Genomic DNA, 16,613 nt, shown 5'->3' on the forward strand with positions numbered 1-16,613 from the left:
AAACAGGATATTGCAATGGTGCAATGCCCTCTTGATGAGGGGTTCTAGGTAAAAGGTGTAATGATGGCCAGGTAAGGAACTGAATGAGAAAGCATCATCAACAACAACAACAACAACATGCATTTTAAAGGCCATTTTCCCTACTAGAGCGGGGGTTAGCCTTGCGGTCCCCATGACAATCTTCTCCATTTTGCTCTATTTTCTGCATCTCTCCTTGTTAACCCCCTTCCCCGCATTTCTTCTTCCACCATCTTTAGACAAGTTTTTCTCGGTCTTACCCGTCCTCTACTTCCTTCTACATTCATTTCCATCACTCTTCTCAACCAGTCACTTTCATCCTTCCTCAACACATGACCAAACCATCTCAACCTGTTCCTCTTCACAGCATCAATCACAGGCTCTATTCCCATCATCTTTCGCAATTCATCATTTGTCTTCCTCTCTCTCAACTATACTCTGCACATCCGTCGAACCATTCGCATTTCCACCCTTTCCAACCTTCGTTGCTGCTCTACGTTCATTACCCATGTCTCGCTCCCATAAATCATAACACTTCTCACACATGCAGCATACACCTTTCCCTTCAGCTTCAACGACACTCCCCTCATCATCAGCACGCCACTCAGTTCCCGAAACTTCTTCCATGCACATCTCACTCTAGCAACCGTTGCCGAGTCTGATCCACCTTCTCCATTCAGCATGTCTCCGAGGTAGCAAAACGTTTTCACACCTTCCAGCTTCACGCCATCTCCAAGATACAACTCAACATTTCCTCCATCTGCAGCTCCCTCTGTGCACATCTTACATTTGAATGTAGCTGCCACACTGGTTAATGACCCTCTCAGACCACTACATTTTTGATGAACCCACTCAGCGCACATTGTACATTGAATGGAGTTCACTCCGACACCCTTCCTACACACAGCACAGGGCCACTTCCCAGTTCTTTCCACCTCACCACATGCTTTACCACTTGCCATCACCTTCGTCTTTCCGATATTCACCTTCAGACCTTTTGTCTCCATACATTCCTTCCACTTGTTCATCGTTTCCTTCAGTCCATCCATACTTTCCGCAATCAACACCAGATCATCTGCATACAACAACTCCCACGGTAAACCCTCCTTTACGTTCTGAGCCAGCACCTCCATCACAGCTACAAATAGTAGTGGACTTAGTACCGACCCCTGATGCACTCCCACCTTCACCTCAAACGCACCACTGTTCCCGTCCTTCTGAGAAAGCATCATCATGGGTAGAAATTGAAGAGGGTGGATGTGAATGTGTTAGACAGTACATTTGAGAGAACGAACATGGGGATACGATCCCATAAGGCAAATGGGACAGACTAGAACAAACAGAAGTTGGTGGAGCTCATTTCTTCGCCAGAATGGACAGTTTTTTTGTATACGCAGTTGAGGCTCGTGGAAGAGCTTGTACAATGAACGGATCAAGACATGCATACATGGTGCGGACAAAATGGATACAGAAAGAAACTCCAAGGAATAAATTTTGGAAGGAGGAGGGATTTGGGTGGGGTTTCATGGTTTCATAGAAAAGATCATGGTTTTGTATTGGGGATGATCTGAGATGGTAGTGAACAGTTGTCTTGAACACCTGGAGGGAAGAATGAGATTGAAGGGAGTATGGAAGGTGGAACATGTGGGAAAAAGAGGAACAAATGAGTGGAGTTGAGCAGTGATTCTGGAGTTAGGTAGTTTTACCTGCAGAAACCTGGGGGGACAAAGCACGGAAGGAGCAGAGAGTGCAAGACCAGAAAGGAGGTGCTCGAAGGCAGAGAGAACACCGACCTGTCTCTGATGGCAAAGTGATGGACTCAGCTTCAGCATGGGAGATTCCAATGATCCTGAAAGGTCGTGGTTTCCACAGCAACAAGCTGAGTGAGAAGTGAGGCAGGAGAGCCAGCCCAGACAGGAGAGCAGTACTCCATTAAGCTGCGGATGAAGGCCTTGATGGTGGAGAGGAGTTCAGGTGTGTCAAGGAAGGACTTTGTATGAAGGAGGATGCCCAGTTGGCAGCTGGCTTTGGAAGCCAACTTTGAAATGTGGTTTGTCCAAGAAAGATCATGGGTGAATGGGTTATAGTGAGACCCAAGAGTTTATATGACAACTTCCTCAAGAGGATTGTTTAGAAAGTAGATATAGGAGGGTTTTTGCCAGACGGTCCTTTCGGAGAGAAATAGTGAGAGTGGGGGATTTGTCGGGATTGAAAGACATTTTCCAAGTTTTTGACCATCTTGATTTTTTTCAAAGGTCTCAAGAGAAGGAAGAGGCTGCGGCCTACCTGTCTGAAGGATGAGGGACGTCACGATATAGGGTGGAGGTGGAGTCGTCAGTAAATAGAAAAAGAGGATTTTCCAGAGAGTCAGAGAGATCATTGATGAATATCAGGAACAGGACTGGGCCCAGAACACTGACTTGCAGAACTCCAGCTTTAACAGGGAGAGGAAATGAAAGGATTCCATTGAGAGCCACATTTTGGCTACGAGTAAGTCAGTAAGCCATGTGTGGAGTTGGCGTTGGATGCCACAGGCAGAGAGTTTGGAGAGTAAGGGAGGATGTCAGACTGCATCGAAACCACAAGATATGCCAGAGACAACCCTGATCTCATGTCTGAAATCGAATCAAATCGTCCTTGTTGCATCCACGTGTCTAAGCACGTTTCTGCCAAATTCATCCATAACTTAGTAAATCCTGCAGCTTCAGTAAGACAATAAGACAATAAAAAGTAAAATAAATGAAAAAAGTAAAATCAAATAAATTTTCAGTAAGAAAATCTATATATATATAAAACACAGTTTGTGTGTGTGTGTGTGTGTGTGTGTGTGTGTGTGTGTGTGTGTGTGTGTGTGTGTGTGTGTGTGTGTGTGTGTGTGTGTGTGTGTGTGTGTGTGTGTGTGTGTGTAAATATATAAATATATAATTTACTTTATGTAAATACGGTACAATATAATAATTAAATATACTACAAATTAATGTTGCTCGGAATCAGTGGTTGCTAGGATACGGCAGCATGCCAAAAATCGTTATAAATGACAGTTTGAACATTCGAAATAGAGTTTGATCGAGAGGTAGGTGGTGTGGTCATGCTGTTTGGTCGATTGATGTGTTTAAGGGTAAGATGTGAATGATTTAATGATATTATCATATAGAGTGTGTAAGGAAAGTTAAAAATTTATGATAACATTAAATCCTATTGCAAGTAAAGTTGGAATAAGTGATGTTGCATTGATGGGTTGACTGACTGCCTGGACGCAACTGAGGTTGTGGATCTACTGATGTACCATCTATTGATGTGGATCCATGATCGAGGTTGTGGATTCGCCGTTTGGAGAGGTCCTGGGCTGAAAGGATCGAAACCTCGAGGAAGAACGGTGCCCAGCTGATGATCCGTGCAGTCGGGAAACTAGGCAATTGCTTACAGGTTAAGGTTCTTGCTTTAGGTGGAGAAACTATGTTTGAGGTTTACAATTTAAATAAAGTTGAATATGGGATGTTGTAAAATTAACATCATTTACAGAAATCCTTTAAATTATTTAAGTTTAGGAACAACCGATACTGTACAATTAATTAAGTGTGTGTGTGTGTGTGTGTGTGTGTGTGTGTGTGTGTGAATGAAAGAGAGGGATAGAATTGTAAGGAACAGAAATGAAAAAACGAGATTGTGTGTGTGTGTGTGTGTAATGTTACCGATAGACTCCTAATCGGAGAGGCTCACGTGCTTGATATTTGGCATATCAAGTCACTTCCGCTTCCGGTCCGGTATGAAGAGGATGCAGGCGTCACATGCTCGCCACTTCTTCGACCGGGCCACTGTCAGTTGCTTGCTTTTTTGGTGGTCGTGCGGATTTTTTGGCCATTGAGTCTGCCCTCTGCATAGCCCCGGCTCTGCTCCCTGCTTCGCCTGCCCGGCTCCTTCGCCTGCTCGCTGTTTCCTCGGGCACGCTCTCGTGGGTTGTGACCATCGCAGCGGTTTGGTGGCGGTTTCCCGCCGTGATCTAGATTTGTAGCGGCGGCGGTCGATTGCCGCTGCATTTGCCGCTTTGCCGTGATCAACCTTGGCCTCGTGATCGTCTCTTTGCTCCTGCCTGCCCTCTGCTTGGTCCCGGCTCTGCTCCTGGCTTCACCTACCTGGCTCCTTCGTTTCCTCGGGCCCGTTCCCGTGGGTTGGGACCATTGTTTCACCTCCTCAACCTTGGCCCCGTCTCGTCTCTCCGCTCCTGCCTGGCATGGCTCTGTGGTACTCCGCCGCAAGGCTCCTTCTGCTCAATACCCGCTCCACCCCATCATGCATCTCTGCCATCATATCAAATGGACTCCTCCGACGACCCAGGTACATTCACCGTGGCTCCGGTCGTAAGTTTGTATATTTGCAATCGGGTCACTCCATCCCCGTCCTCTGGGCGGCTCAGCGCACTCTCACTCTTCGTCCCAGCGCACCTGGTCACAGCAACGCACACAATCGCACCTCCTGCCTACGAACCCTGGCTAAATCACCTGAATTCATCCCTGCTGTTCAAAACAACATCAAGCTCACCCTGTTCAACACCCGGTCCCTCAACAACAAAAGCCTTATCCTGAACGAATACATCCTGGATAACAAAATGGACTTTCTCTGTCTCACCGAAACTTGGCAACAACCTCTGGACTACTTCTCACTCAACCTCACTACACCCAATGGATATTCCTACGTCAATAAACCACGCTCGGGGGGCCGAGGTGGTGGAATTGCCGTTATCCACCGTCAAGACATCAGGACCAGCCTCATCCCCATCGCCTCATCCTCATCATTTGAACACCTGGCTTTTAAACTCTCTGGTCGCACACAGTCAGTCATGGCTGTCGTCTACCGCCCTCCCAAACCACACCCATCATTCTTGTCTGACTTCTCCTACTTTCTGACCCAGCTATGTTCCCTCTCCCCCTCAATCCTCCTCCTTGGTGATTTCAATATCCACGTGGACTCCACTGACTCCACAATAACCACTGACTTCACTGATTTACTCACCTGCTTTAACCTCACTCAACATGTCAACTTTCCTACCCATAACCGTGGTCACATTCTGGACCTTGTCTGCTCTACTGGATTAAATTTGCACCATCTCTCTGGCTCCGACCTCACCCTCGCTGACCACTTAGCTATCACTATGACCATCAACATCCCCACCCCAACACCAAGACATTATCGCACTATCAACTTCCGTAAGCTAAACGCTCTTTCATCTACCTCATTCTCATCCACCCTCTCTGAAAAAATGTCCACTTCTCCCTTCGTTGACCTCCACACCCCTTCCGACCTCACTGACTACTACAACCACACTCTCTCCTCCTGCCTTGACCGGCTTGCGCCTGTAAAAACCAAAACGGTTTCTTTCACCCATTCTGCTCCCTGGTTTACCCCTGAACTCTGCCTGATGAAAACTCGTGCTCGCCAACTTGAAAGACTCCGCAATAAAACAGGTCTCACAGTTCACTCCCAAGCCTACAAGGACCACCTACAACACTACAAAGATGCCCTCTCCCGCGCCCGCTCCGCCTACTACTCTCAAATTATCCACTCTGGCTCCGGAAACCCAAAATAGACGGGTCAATATACAACCAGAACAGCCGTACCCCAAAAAAATTGCAAATTTTAGTTTTATTGCATTTCCTTATATTTTAAGACTTACTTAGGAACATATCAAAAGTTGGACAGAAATGGACCATGGGAAAGTAAAATTTTTTGACATGATAAAAATGTCACAAAACCATGCACGATTCACTACGTCGAAAACGTCTTTGGTTTTTTATTTTTGTTTCTTTTTGTTTATATAAATTAATTTGTTCCACTGAGACCAGCTGCAAAGGCAACATTTCAAAAAAATGTCCCAGATCCTCCGTGACCACTACAATGCACCACGAGAAGATGATGAAGAAGCACAAAAACGTGCAATTCTTCAGACTGCTGCAAAACTAATAAAAAGTGACATAAAAACAACAGTTGCACCACATGGGGATACATACCCAACTACTGCAGACCTAAGCCTTACTGCTGCATTGGGGTATGTCCCAACTAGCCTGCGATTCTTGCTGCAGCATCTTTTGGTCGGGAAAGATACATCTAGGGAGGTTGCTGGTATTGGACAAGCAGTCATCCAAGCAGTGCGTCCAAGGGCTGTAATTGCACCATTGCAGCTTGGTCTTGCAGTGCAAATGCATCACTTGTATAGGTCTCGTTTCTTGATAGATAGTCTATCAACCTTTGGCTTTTCCTCATCTTACTCCGAAGTGCAACGGTTTGAAGTAAATGCAGCCTCTTCTCTTGCTCCGGATGTGTTTGGAGGTGACACCGACATTCTTGATACATCCTTGTTATTTGCTGGAGACAATGTGGACCACAACATCATAACGTTGGATGGAAAGGGTACCTTTCATGGGATGGGCATGATAGCAGCTATTACACCAGGGCGTCAATCTAGCCACATCATATCTAGAAAGAAAATGTCTGACAGGAAGCTCGTCGAACTGACGAAGATCAATATAATAGATTACCGCTATGCAGAGCACGTCAACCGCAACCTCAAATTTCAGCCCCTCCCTTTGTTATCAATTTGTGATCGCCCAATTGACATATTATGGGAGATGTCATTTTGCTTCGAAAAGAGTGCACCAAATTGGCAAGGCATGATGCACTTTCTGCATGAGGAGTGTGATCACCCAGGGAAAGCCTCAATACAGTTTCTCCCAATGATTGATATGAACCCAGGTGACAAAACCTGCATCTTGTCAACTCTTGATTACCTGAGCAAACTTGCATCAAAACACAACATGCCAGCAATCATCACATTTGACCAACCGCTGTTTTGGAAGGCCTCTGAGATAGTGAATGCTCTTCCTGCTGATAACCCAATCCATAATGCAGTGCTACTGCTTGGGAGCTTCCACACATTAATGAATTTGTTGGGTGCCATTGGAAGTTTGATGGATGGAAGTGGACTGAAAGAGATCCTGGAAACAGTGTATGGTCAAAATGCTGTTGTGCACATGCTGAGTGGGAAGGCGGTGCAACGTGCTTTTCGTGGCCATTTGCTTGTGGATCAGTGTCTTACACGTCAGGTTGTTGGCAAGATTGTGGAAGTTGACCCTGGGTTTCAAGAACAAGTGGCAGAACTGGAGCGACTGTACATTTCCCTGGAGACTGTCGAAAGTGACACTATAGAGTCTGTGTTGCAATCAGAGTGCATTCATTTCATTGACAATAGATTGAATCAGGAAAGGAATAAACTTGCAAAGGACTCGAAAACCAGTGCACTTTGGATCAACTACCAGCGTATGTTGGGAATTGCAAGGGCACTTGTGGCAGCTGATCGGACGGGGTCCTGGGAGATGCATCTCCAAGCCATATCAGCTTGCTTGCCGATATTTGCAGCTGCTGGCCATCCCAATTACCTGAAGTCAGCTCGACTCTATCTCGAGAAGATGCTTGCGTTAGAGGATGACAACCCTGAGGTTCATCAGAAGTTCCAATCTGGTTATCATGTAATCCGGCGCAGTGACCAATACTGGGCTGGCCTAGGCTCTGATCTTGTGATAGAACAGACATTAATGCGCTCACTGAAAAGCCAAGGGGGGCTGACTCGAGGAAGTGGGATGTCAGAGCACCAGAGAGCAGTTTGGACTCTGTCTTCAACCATATCGTCCTCCTACAACCTTGCTATGCAAGAACTGACCTCGAGTAGCTACTCAACAAGTGAACAACATAAAGAGTTGACAACATCCAGGGTGAGTCGAGATGAAGCTGATCGTGGCAAAGTTGCCGAAAAACTGGACAGCTTCACACCATTTTCTGATGACAAGTCATTGCGCAATATCATCACAGGGGTTACTGCAAATGAGGATGTCAATGTTCATGACCTATTCAAAGTAGGTAGTGACATTGTCAAGAAGATGGATGATCACCCAGCTTACTCCTATTCACACAAAAGGAGTTCTAAAGCCAAGACACTTGCATTCAGCAGGGCAGTCAAAGTTGCTGAGGACCGCACAATAGATCCAGCGTTACTATTCCAGAGGTTCTTAGTGGTGTCACAGACGGGAGATCTCCAGATAGGTGAAGTGATGAAATATGAACTCTGCCCATACCCAATGTCTCTTTTTGAGGCAAAAAACATCCTGCGCCAGCCAGATAAACCACAGTTGGCGGAGGCAATAAGGAATTATGCTACAACCAAATCTGACAATGCTGTCAACCAGACAGTTCCAGGAACAGATCACTATGTTCTTGACGGGGGATCACTTATTCACCGCTTAAAGTGGACAGAGGGATTCACCTACAGTTCCATTGCAGATGAATATGCCTCATTTACAGTACGACACTATGGCAAAGCTACTGTTGTGTTTGATGGTTATGAGGCTGGGCCAAGCACAAAGGACTGTTCTCATCAACGTCGGAATAGAAACAAGAATGCCACCAAGGTTAACATTACGGAGTCAACAAAATTTGTTGGGAAAAAGGAGGACTTTCTGTCGAATGAGTCAAACAAGCAGGCAATGATACTGTTGATTATAGAGGTGTTGCACAAGGAAGGCTGTGAGGTGATCCAAGCAGAGGGAGATGCTGATGTTGAGATTGCAAAAGCGGCCATCGCAAATGCGGCTTCCAGATCTACAACCCTCATTGGAGAAGACTAGGGCATGCCCGTACTATATCTATATCTAAAATTATATCCCCCCCACTCTATTTACATGAAATGGTTTGGTCCAAAGCGAACGGCTTGCGAGTACGGTGACAATCCCCCCCCTCTATTTACATGAAATGGTTTGGTCCAAAGCGAACGGCTTGCGGAGTTTGGTAAAGAAATCGCCATAGCGTGCACAAAGGCGCAGGAAAGCGAAAGAATCGCAAATTAGTTTTAATTAGTTTTAAAACATAGTTTAACGCCAACATAGTTTGCCAACGTGAAATAAATGAATACGCTCTCAAATGTGCCGTCCGAGGCAGAGTCTGTTCGGCACGTTCGGCACACGTGATAGCTCGCTGCTCTCTGATTGGTTGAATCGTTTTTTGGACATAGCTCGGTAACTACTTGTCCGATTAATATGAAACCTTGAAAAGGCACATCCTCGGGTCCCCAGCAATATACCTGGCAAGTTTAAAGTATATCGGACCCGTGGTTGTCGAGAAACAGCGGTCACAGACATACATACATACATACATACATACATACATACATACATACATACACACAGAGATTACTGGAATTATAGATAGATACAGATCTCCTTCTCCTCCTGCTCTTCTATATGGTGGAGACAAACTGCATTGAACTCTATTTCCGTTCTGACACGGCAAAATCAAATGTCTACAATATCAAAGTCCTTCAGCAGATACTTGGAAATGCAGCCTGCAGAGATATATTGTTCCTTCATGCATTAACTGGCTGTGACGCAACGTCTCGTGTCTTTGGGATTGGAAAGAAGTCAGGGTATCAAAGAATCATCAAGAAAGAAAAGGAACTGATAGACAGCTCAAAGGTGTTCTGTAAACCACAGCAGAGTCAGGATGTTATTGAAACTGCAGGCTGCAGAGCAATGGTGGCATTGTTTAAAGCAAATCAGAACGACTCATTGGCATCGATCAGATACAACATTCTCTGCAAAAAGGTTGCAAGGGCTAAGGCATTTGTCACTCCTGAAAGACTGCCACCCACATCCGCTGCCTGCAAGTTTCATTCTCTGCGGACCTATTACCAGGTAATGGAATGGATGGGCCTTTGTTGTGGAATGGAGCCAACGGAGTGGGGATGGAAGGTAGAAGGAGGAAAACTTGTTCCAGTGATGACAGACAAAAGCCCTGCTCCAGACATACTACTTCAGATGATTCACTGCAACTGTTCAGGGGGGTGCAAAACACTAAGGTGTTCATGTAGGAAGCATGGATTAGAGTGCACCAGTGCATGTGGACATTGCCAGGACAGCAACTGTGACAATATGAGTGTTGAACCAGACATAGAGGAGGAGGAGGAGGACGATGAAACTGGAATCTAAGACTAGAAGGCATATGGTACTTCCACATGTGTCAAAATTGTCCAATTTTTTATATGTTGCTTTCCATGTCATAGACTGGCAGAAACAATCAAAGAACATATATTTGTGCAAATATTTACTTTAAATTGCGAATGGTCTCAGGATTAGCACTGCATAAACTACCAGCAACGATCATAATACAAATATTGGTGCAAAATTAACTTTAAATTGTTAGTGGTCTGATGATTATCAGTCAATTTTTTTACGTTTTATCTGCCGGCAGCCATCTTGTTTTCTGACGTCACTGAGGGACTTTCCCATGCGTCAAAATTGTCCAACTTTTAATATGTTGTCTTCCACTTCATAAACTACTAGAAATAAGCATAAAACAAAAATTTGCAATTTTTTTGGGGTCAGGCAGTATATTGACCCGTCTAAAAGCACTCTTCTCGACAATAAACAAACTCCTCCGCCCCCTGAACACCACCACCCAGTCATTCACAGTAGACAACTGCATCTCCTTCCTCTCTTTCTTCCAACGCAAAATTGACAACATCTACAACAGCTTGACCACCGCCGCACCCGCTCCCCCTCCAACCACCTGCCCCCCCTTGTCCTGCCATCCCCTGTCTCGGTTCTCCCCAATCTCCCCTACTGACCTCTCTGAACTCCTCATAGGAATGAAAACTGCCACCTGCACTCTCGACCCCATCCCCTCCAGCTTTGTCAAGGCCTCCCTCCCTGCTCTCTTTCCACTTATCATTGCAACAATAAACTCCTCCCTGTCTACAGGCATCATCCCACCTTCCCTCAAAATTGCTGCTGTTACCCCCATTCTAAAAAAACCTGGTCTAAACCCTGACACCCTAAACAACTTCAGACCCATCTCCAACCTACCCTTTCTGTCAAAAGTTTTGGAACGCGCTGTAGCCACTCAACTCAAACATCACCTCTCTGCCAATAACCTGTATGAAACATTCCAATCCGGATTCCGCTCCAACCACAGTACTGAAACTGCTCTCCTCAAAATCACCAACGACCTTCTCCTCTCCTCTGACGCCGGCAACCTCAACATTCTCGTCCTCCTCGACCTCAGCGCTGCCTTTGACACCATCGATCACACCATCCTCCTCACCCGACTTGAATCCACCTTTAACATTACCGGCACTGCCCTCTCTTGGATTAAATCATACCTCTCTGACAGACGCCAGTTCATCTCCATCAAAAACTGCAAATCCCCCATTGCTCCCCTCCCCCAAGGTGTCCCCCAAGGTTCAGTTCTTGGCCTCCTCCTCTTCATCCTTTACCTGTCCCACCTCGGTCACTTAATCCGCCGTCATGGTCTCCAATTCCACTGCTTCGCCGATGACATCCAGCTTTTCATCTCCACCAAGTCCGTCTCCACCGACACCCACTCTATCCTGACAAACTGCATCACTGAAATAAAATCCTGGCTTCAAATCAACTTCCTCAAGCTTAACTGTGATAAATCTGAAATAATCATCATTGGCCCAAAAACGCACACAAAATCAACCCATAACTTTGCCCTCAACATCGACGGTATCCCAGTATCCACCTCCCCTCACATCCGGAATCTTGGCGTCATCTTTGACCAAACACTCTCCTTCAACAAATACACTAAACAGATCACAAAGTCAGCCTTCTTTCACCTGAAAAACATTGCCCGTCTCCGCTCATCCCTCTCCTCCACGGCTGCAGAAACCCTCATCCACGCCTTCATCACCTCCCGTCTGGACTACTGCAACAGCCTCCCCTGTGGTTCACCGTCAAAAATCTCCAATAAACTCCAATACATTCAGAACTCCGCTGCCCGTCTACTCACCCATTCCCGGGCCCGTGACCACATCACCCCCGTCCTTTACAAGCTTCACTGGCTCCCCATCCCCCAGAGAATCCAGTACAAAATCCTCCTCTTGACATACAAAGCCCTCCATAACCTGGCCCCATCCTACCTGGCTGATCTCCTCTCCAGACACACTCCCACCCGCAACCTCCGCTCTGCTGGTACCAACCTCCTGACCCCCCCCCCCCCATCCGGACCAAATTCAGATCCTGGGGGGACAGGGCCTTCTCCATCGCTGCTCCCACCCTCTGGAACTCACCACCTCACACCATCAGAGACTCCTCCTCACTCACCACATTCAAAACATCACTAGAGACCCACCTGTTCAACACTGCATTCAACATTCAACCCACAGCATTTAACCTCTTACTATGTCTTCTCCTTCTCCCTCCTTTTGCTTTAAATATTTCCCTATTGATTCTTGTCTTTTTGCAATTGTTGTTTTCATGTATCGTTATGCATTATGTTTTCCACTCTGTCAAAGCGCCTTTGGGCTTCTTGAAAATCGCTATACAAAATAAATGAATTATTATTATTATTATTATCGACATGGCCATTGAGCCTGGAAAGAACATGGCCGACCTAAAAAAAAAAAATTCATATTTTTTTTACCATATTTTTACCTCAGCGCATTTCAGCGAGGAATATAATACACGCAATCTGAGCTGGTGGCAGAGCAGCGCGCTGATTCGCTCAGAGCGATCACGTGATGTTCCAAGTTTGCCGCCATAATCTCACAGTTATGCGTTCACACGTAATTCCGTTTTTTCACATTTCAGCGAGGAACATTGCCATTCACACCACATAGGTTTTTTTTCACTTTCATCTCATATTTGTGATTTATTTCAAACAAATTGTATTTCCCATCTACACGGCCATGAATTCCTATTAACGTTATGTAAAGTACATAAATTGTGTGGATTACATCATTTATGGATGTGATCAATTGCCAGTAACCATCTATATCCCTCCCCTCTCCTTCCCTCCCCCTCCCCTTCCCTCCCCCTCCCCCTCCCCCCTCCCCTTCCCTCACCCTCCCCCCTCCCTCACCCTCCCCCCCTCACCCTTCCCTCCCCCTCCCCCTCCCCCTCCCCCTGTCTCCTCCCCTCTCCTTCCCTCCCCCTCCCCTTCCCTCCCCCTCCCCCTCCCCCCTCCCCTTCCCTCACCCTCCCCCCTCCCTCACCCTCCCCCCTCCCTCACCCTCCCCCCCCTCACCCTTCCCTCCCCCTCCCCCTCCCCCTCCCCCTGTCTCCTCCCCTCCCCCTCCCCCTCCCCCTGTCCCCTCCCCCTGTCCCCTCCCCCTCCCCCTGTCCCCTCCCCTCCCCCTCCCCCTGTCCCCTCCCCCTGTCCCCTCCCCTCCCCCTGTCCCCTCCCCTCCCCCTGTCCCCTCCCCTCCCCCTCCCCCTGTCCCCTCCCCTCCCCCTCCCCCTCCCCCTGTCCCCTCCCCTCCCCCTCCCCCTGTCCCCTCCCCTCCCCCTGTCCCCTCCCCTCCCCCTGTCCCCTCCCCTCCCCCTCCCCCTCCGCCCTTTTCTCCCCTCCCACCCCCCTCCCCATCCCCTCCCACCCCCCTCCCCATCCCCCTCCCCATCCCCTCCCCATCCCCTCCCCATCCCCCTCCCCATCCCCTCCCCATCCCCCTCCGCCCTCTTCTCCCCTCCCCCCCTCTTCTCCCCTCCCCCCCTCTTCTCCCCTCCCCCTCCCCCTCCCCCTCCCCCTCCCCCCTCCACCTCTCCCCACCCTGCTAGTAAAATATAAACAAGGCAAATAAAACAAAAACAATAAACAAAATAAATACAATATAAACAATAAAACAATAAAATAAAATAAATATAAACAATAAAAAAGAAGAAAAAGTAAAATAAATTAAAAAAGTAAAATAAAACCTATTTCAATAAATTTTCAGTAAGAAAATAAAATAAAAACAAGGCAAATAAAATAAATACAATATAAACAATAAAACAAAATAAATATAAACAATAAAAAAGACAATAAAAAGTAAAATAAATTAAAAAAGTAAAATCAAATCAATTTCAATAAATTTTCAGTAAGAAAATAAAATAAAAACAAGGCAAATAAAACAAAAACAATAAACAAAATAAACACAATATAAACCATTGTAGCGGCTGCCGCTGGGGTTTCACAATCGCCTTGCACCTATCAAGGACGCGGAGCGATCACCATGCCGGGCTCGTCCAGGACGCCCGGGCAGGCCCGCGCTCAACTTGCCAGGCCTCGGTCGGGACGCCCGGGCATGCCCGGGCATGCCCGGGCAGGCTCGCCCTCAACTTGCCAGGCCGCAGCCAGGACGCTGGGCCACGCCCCCTGGCGCCGGGCCTGGGAAAACCCCCTGGGTTAATAGATATATATTGCTGACCGATAAACGGGTTTTCAGAGTGCCTGAGTGTTTGATTTCAATAAAGCAACTCAGATGAATTCCAGCTTTTTGTCGCGTCCATTCTTCTGATCGACGTGGGAGCCCCAGCTCCTTCATTGGTGACCTATCGACATGGACACGGCAGTCGCCCTTAAACTGCCTACCTTCTGGGAGGCTCACGCGGCGGTTTGGTTCGCACAGGCGGAGTCCCTGTTCGCCCTGCGAGGCATCACGGCCGACGACACCCGCTTCCACCATGTGGTAGCTGCGCTCGGGTCGGCTACCGCAGCCCGCGCCCTGAGCCTCCTCGAAAGCCCGCCAGCCGCTGACAAATACGGCGCGATTAAAAAGCTTCTCCTCGATGCTTTCGCCCTCCCATCGGCGGAACGCGCACGGCGCCTGCTCGAACTGCCTGAGCTCGGCGACACGCGCCCTTCCGAGCGAATGGACTACATGCTTTCACTGCTCGGCGAGCACTCTCCGGCATTCCTGTTCCGGGAGCTGTTCCTCCGTCAGCTGCCTAACCCGGTACGCCTCGCCCTGGCAAGCACGACGATCACAGATCCCCGGGCCCTTGCCAGAGAAGCCGACAAGATCTCCGCTGCAGGACGGCGCATCGCAGCGGCGACATGGGACCCACCGCCGTCCGACGCAACAACCATGGCGCCCGAGCACCCGGCACGGTCGACGGCCGAACTGCCGACGCAATTGGCGGCCGCTCTACCGTGCCGACCACCTCCACCCGACCAAGCGTGGTGTTACTATCATGCCAGGTTCGGACAAAAGGCCCGGACATGCCGACCCCCGTGCACCTTCGGCAGGCCGGGAAACGGCCGGGCCGGCGTTCATTACCAGCCATGAGCGCCGGCCATACGGGCAACTTACTGTTCATCACGGATAAAGCGTCCGGACGGCGCTTCCTGTGCGACACCGGCGCCCAACTGAGCGTCATACCCGCCTCTGACCAGGACAGGCAATCCGCGGTTTGCGGCCCCTCCTTAGTTGCGGCCAACGGATCGACTATCCGCACCTTCGGCCCGCGCAACGTCACCCTCTGCTTCGGCGGCCAACGCTTTGCTTGGACGTTTGTAACCGCCAACGTGCCCGTGGCTCTGCTAGGCGCCGACTTCCTCTGCGCACACGGACTGCTGGTGGACGTCCAACGGCGTCGTTTAATCAACGCTGAAACCTTCAGCTCCCTGGTATGCACATTGAGCAGCTCCGCGCCGACCGAGCTGGCATGCACCGTCCCGTCGGCGAACGAGTTTGCTCGCCTGCTCACGGAGTTCCCAGCCCTCACGCGGCCGACGTTTTCGGCCGTCGCAGTACGGCATGGGATCGAGCACCACATACCAACCACGGGCCCGCCGGTCTACGCCAGGGCCCGCCGCCTCGACCCAGCCAAGCTCGCCGTAGCAAAGGCCGAATTCGACGCGTTGGAGCACCTCGGCATCGTGCGGCGCTCCGATAGCGCGTGGGCCTCGCCACTGCACATCGTGCCAAAGCCGGGGGGTGGATGGCGCCCGTGTGGCGACTACCGCCGTCTGAATGACGCTACCACCCCCGACAGGTACCCGATCCCGCATATCCAAGACTTCTCCGCCCGTCTGGCGGGACGGGTCATTTTTTCGAAAATTGATCTCATACGGGGATATCACCAGGTACCTGTCAGGGCGGCCGACGTCCCTAAAATGGCAGTCATCACGCCGTTCGGCTTATTCGAATTCTTGCGGATGCCGTTTGGTCTCAAGAACGCGGCTCAGGCGTTCCAGCGCTTGATGGACGGCGTGCTGCGTGACCTGCCGTTCCTTTTCGTTTACCTGGACGACATCCTCGTCGCCAGCACGTCCCGGGCCGAGCACCTCCTCCACCTCCGAACACTGTTCGAGCGCCTCAGCGAGCACGGCCTCATCGTCAACCCGGCCAAATGCCACTTCGGCACGACGGCCGTTGATTTTTTGGGCCACCACATCACCAAGAACGGGGCCGTGCCGCTGCCAACCAAGGTCGAGGCCATCACCACGTTCCCGCGTCCCCGCACCATAAAGGCCCTGCAGGAATTCCTGGGAATGGTGAATTTTTATCACCGCTTCGTGCCCCGCGCTGCTCACCTCATGCGGCCCCTCTACGACGCCCTCCGGGGCAAGCCGGCCAAGCACGACATCGCCTGGTCCGCAGCAATGGATGCGGCCTTCCAACGCTCAAAGCGGGCCCTCGCCGACGCAACACTGCTCGCTCACCCGGTGCTCAACGCTCCCATCGCCCTCACCACGGATGCCTCCGACTACGCGGTGGGCGCCGTACATGAGCAATGGGTGAACGGGGTTTGGCAGTCACTCGCTTTTTTCAG

Source organism: Myxine glutinosa, chromosome 2 (assembly GCF_964187855.1).
Source record: "Myxine glutinosa chromosome 2, kmMyxGlut1.1, whole genome shotgun sequence".
Classification (NCBI taxonomy): Eukaryota; Metazoa; Chordata; class Myxini; order Myxiniformes; family Myxinidae; genus Myxine; species Myxine glutinosa.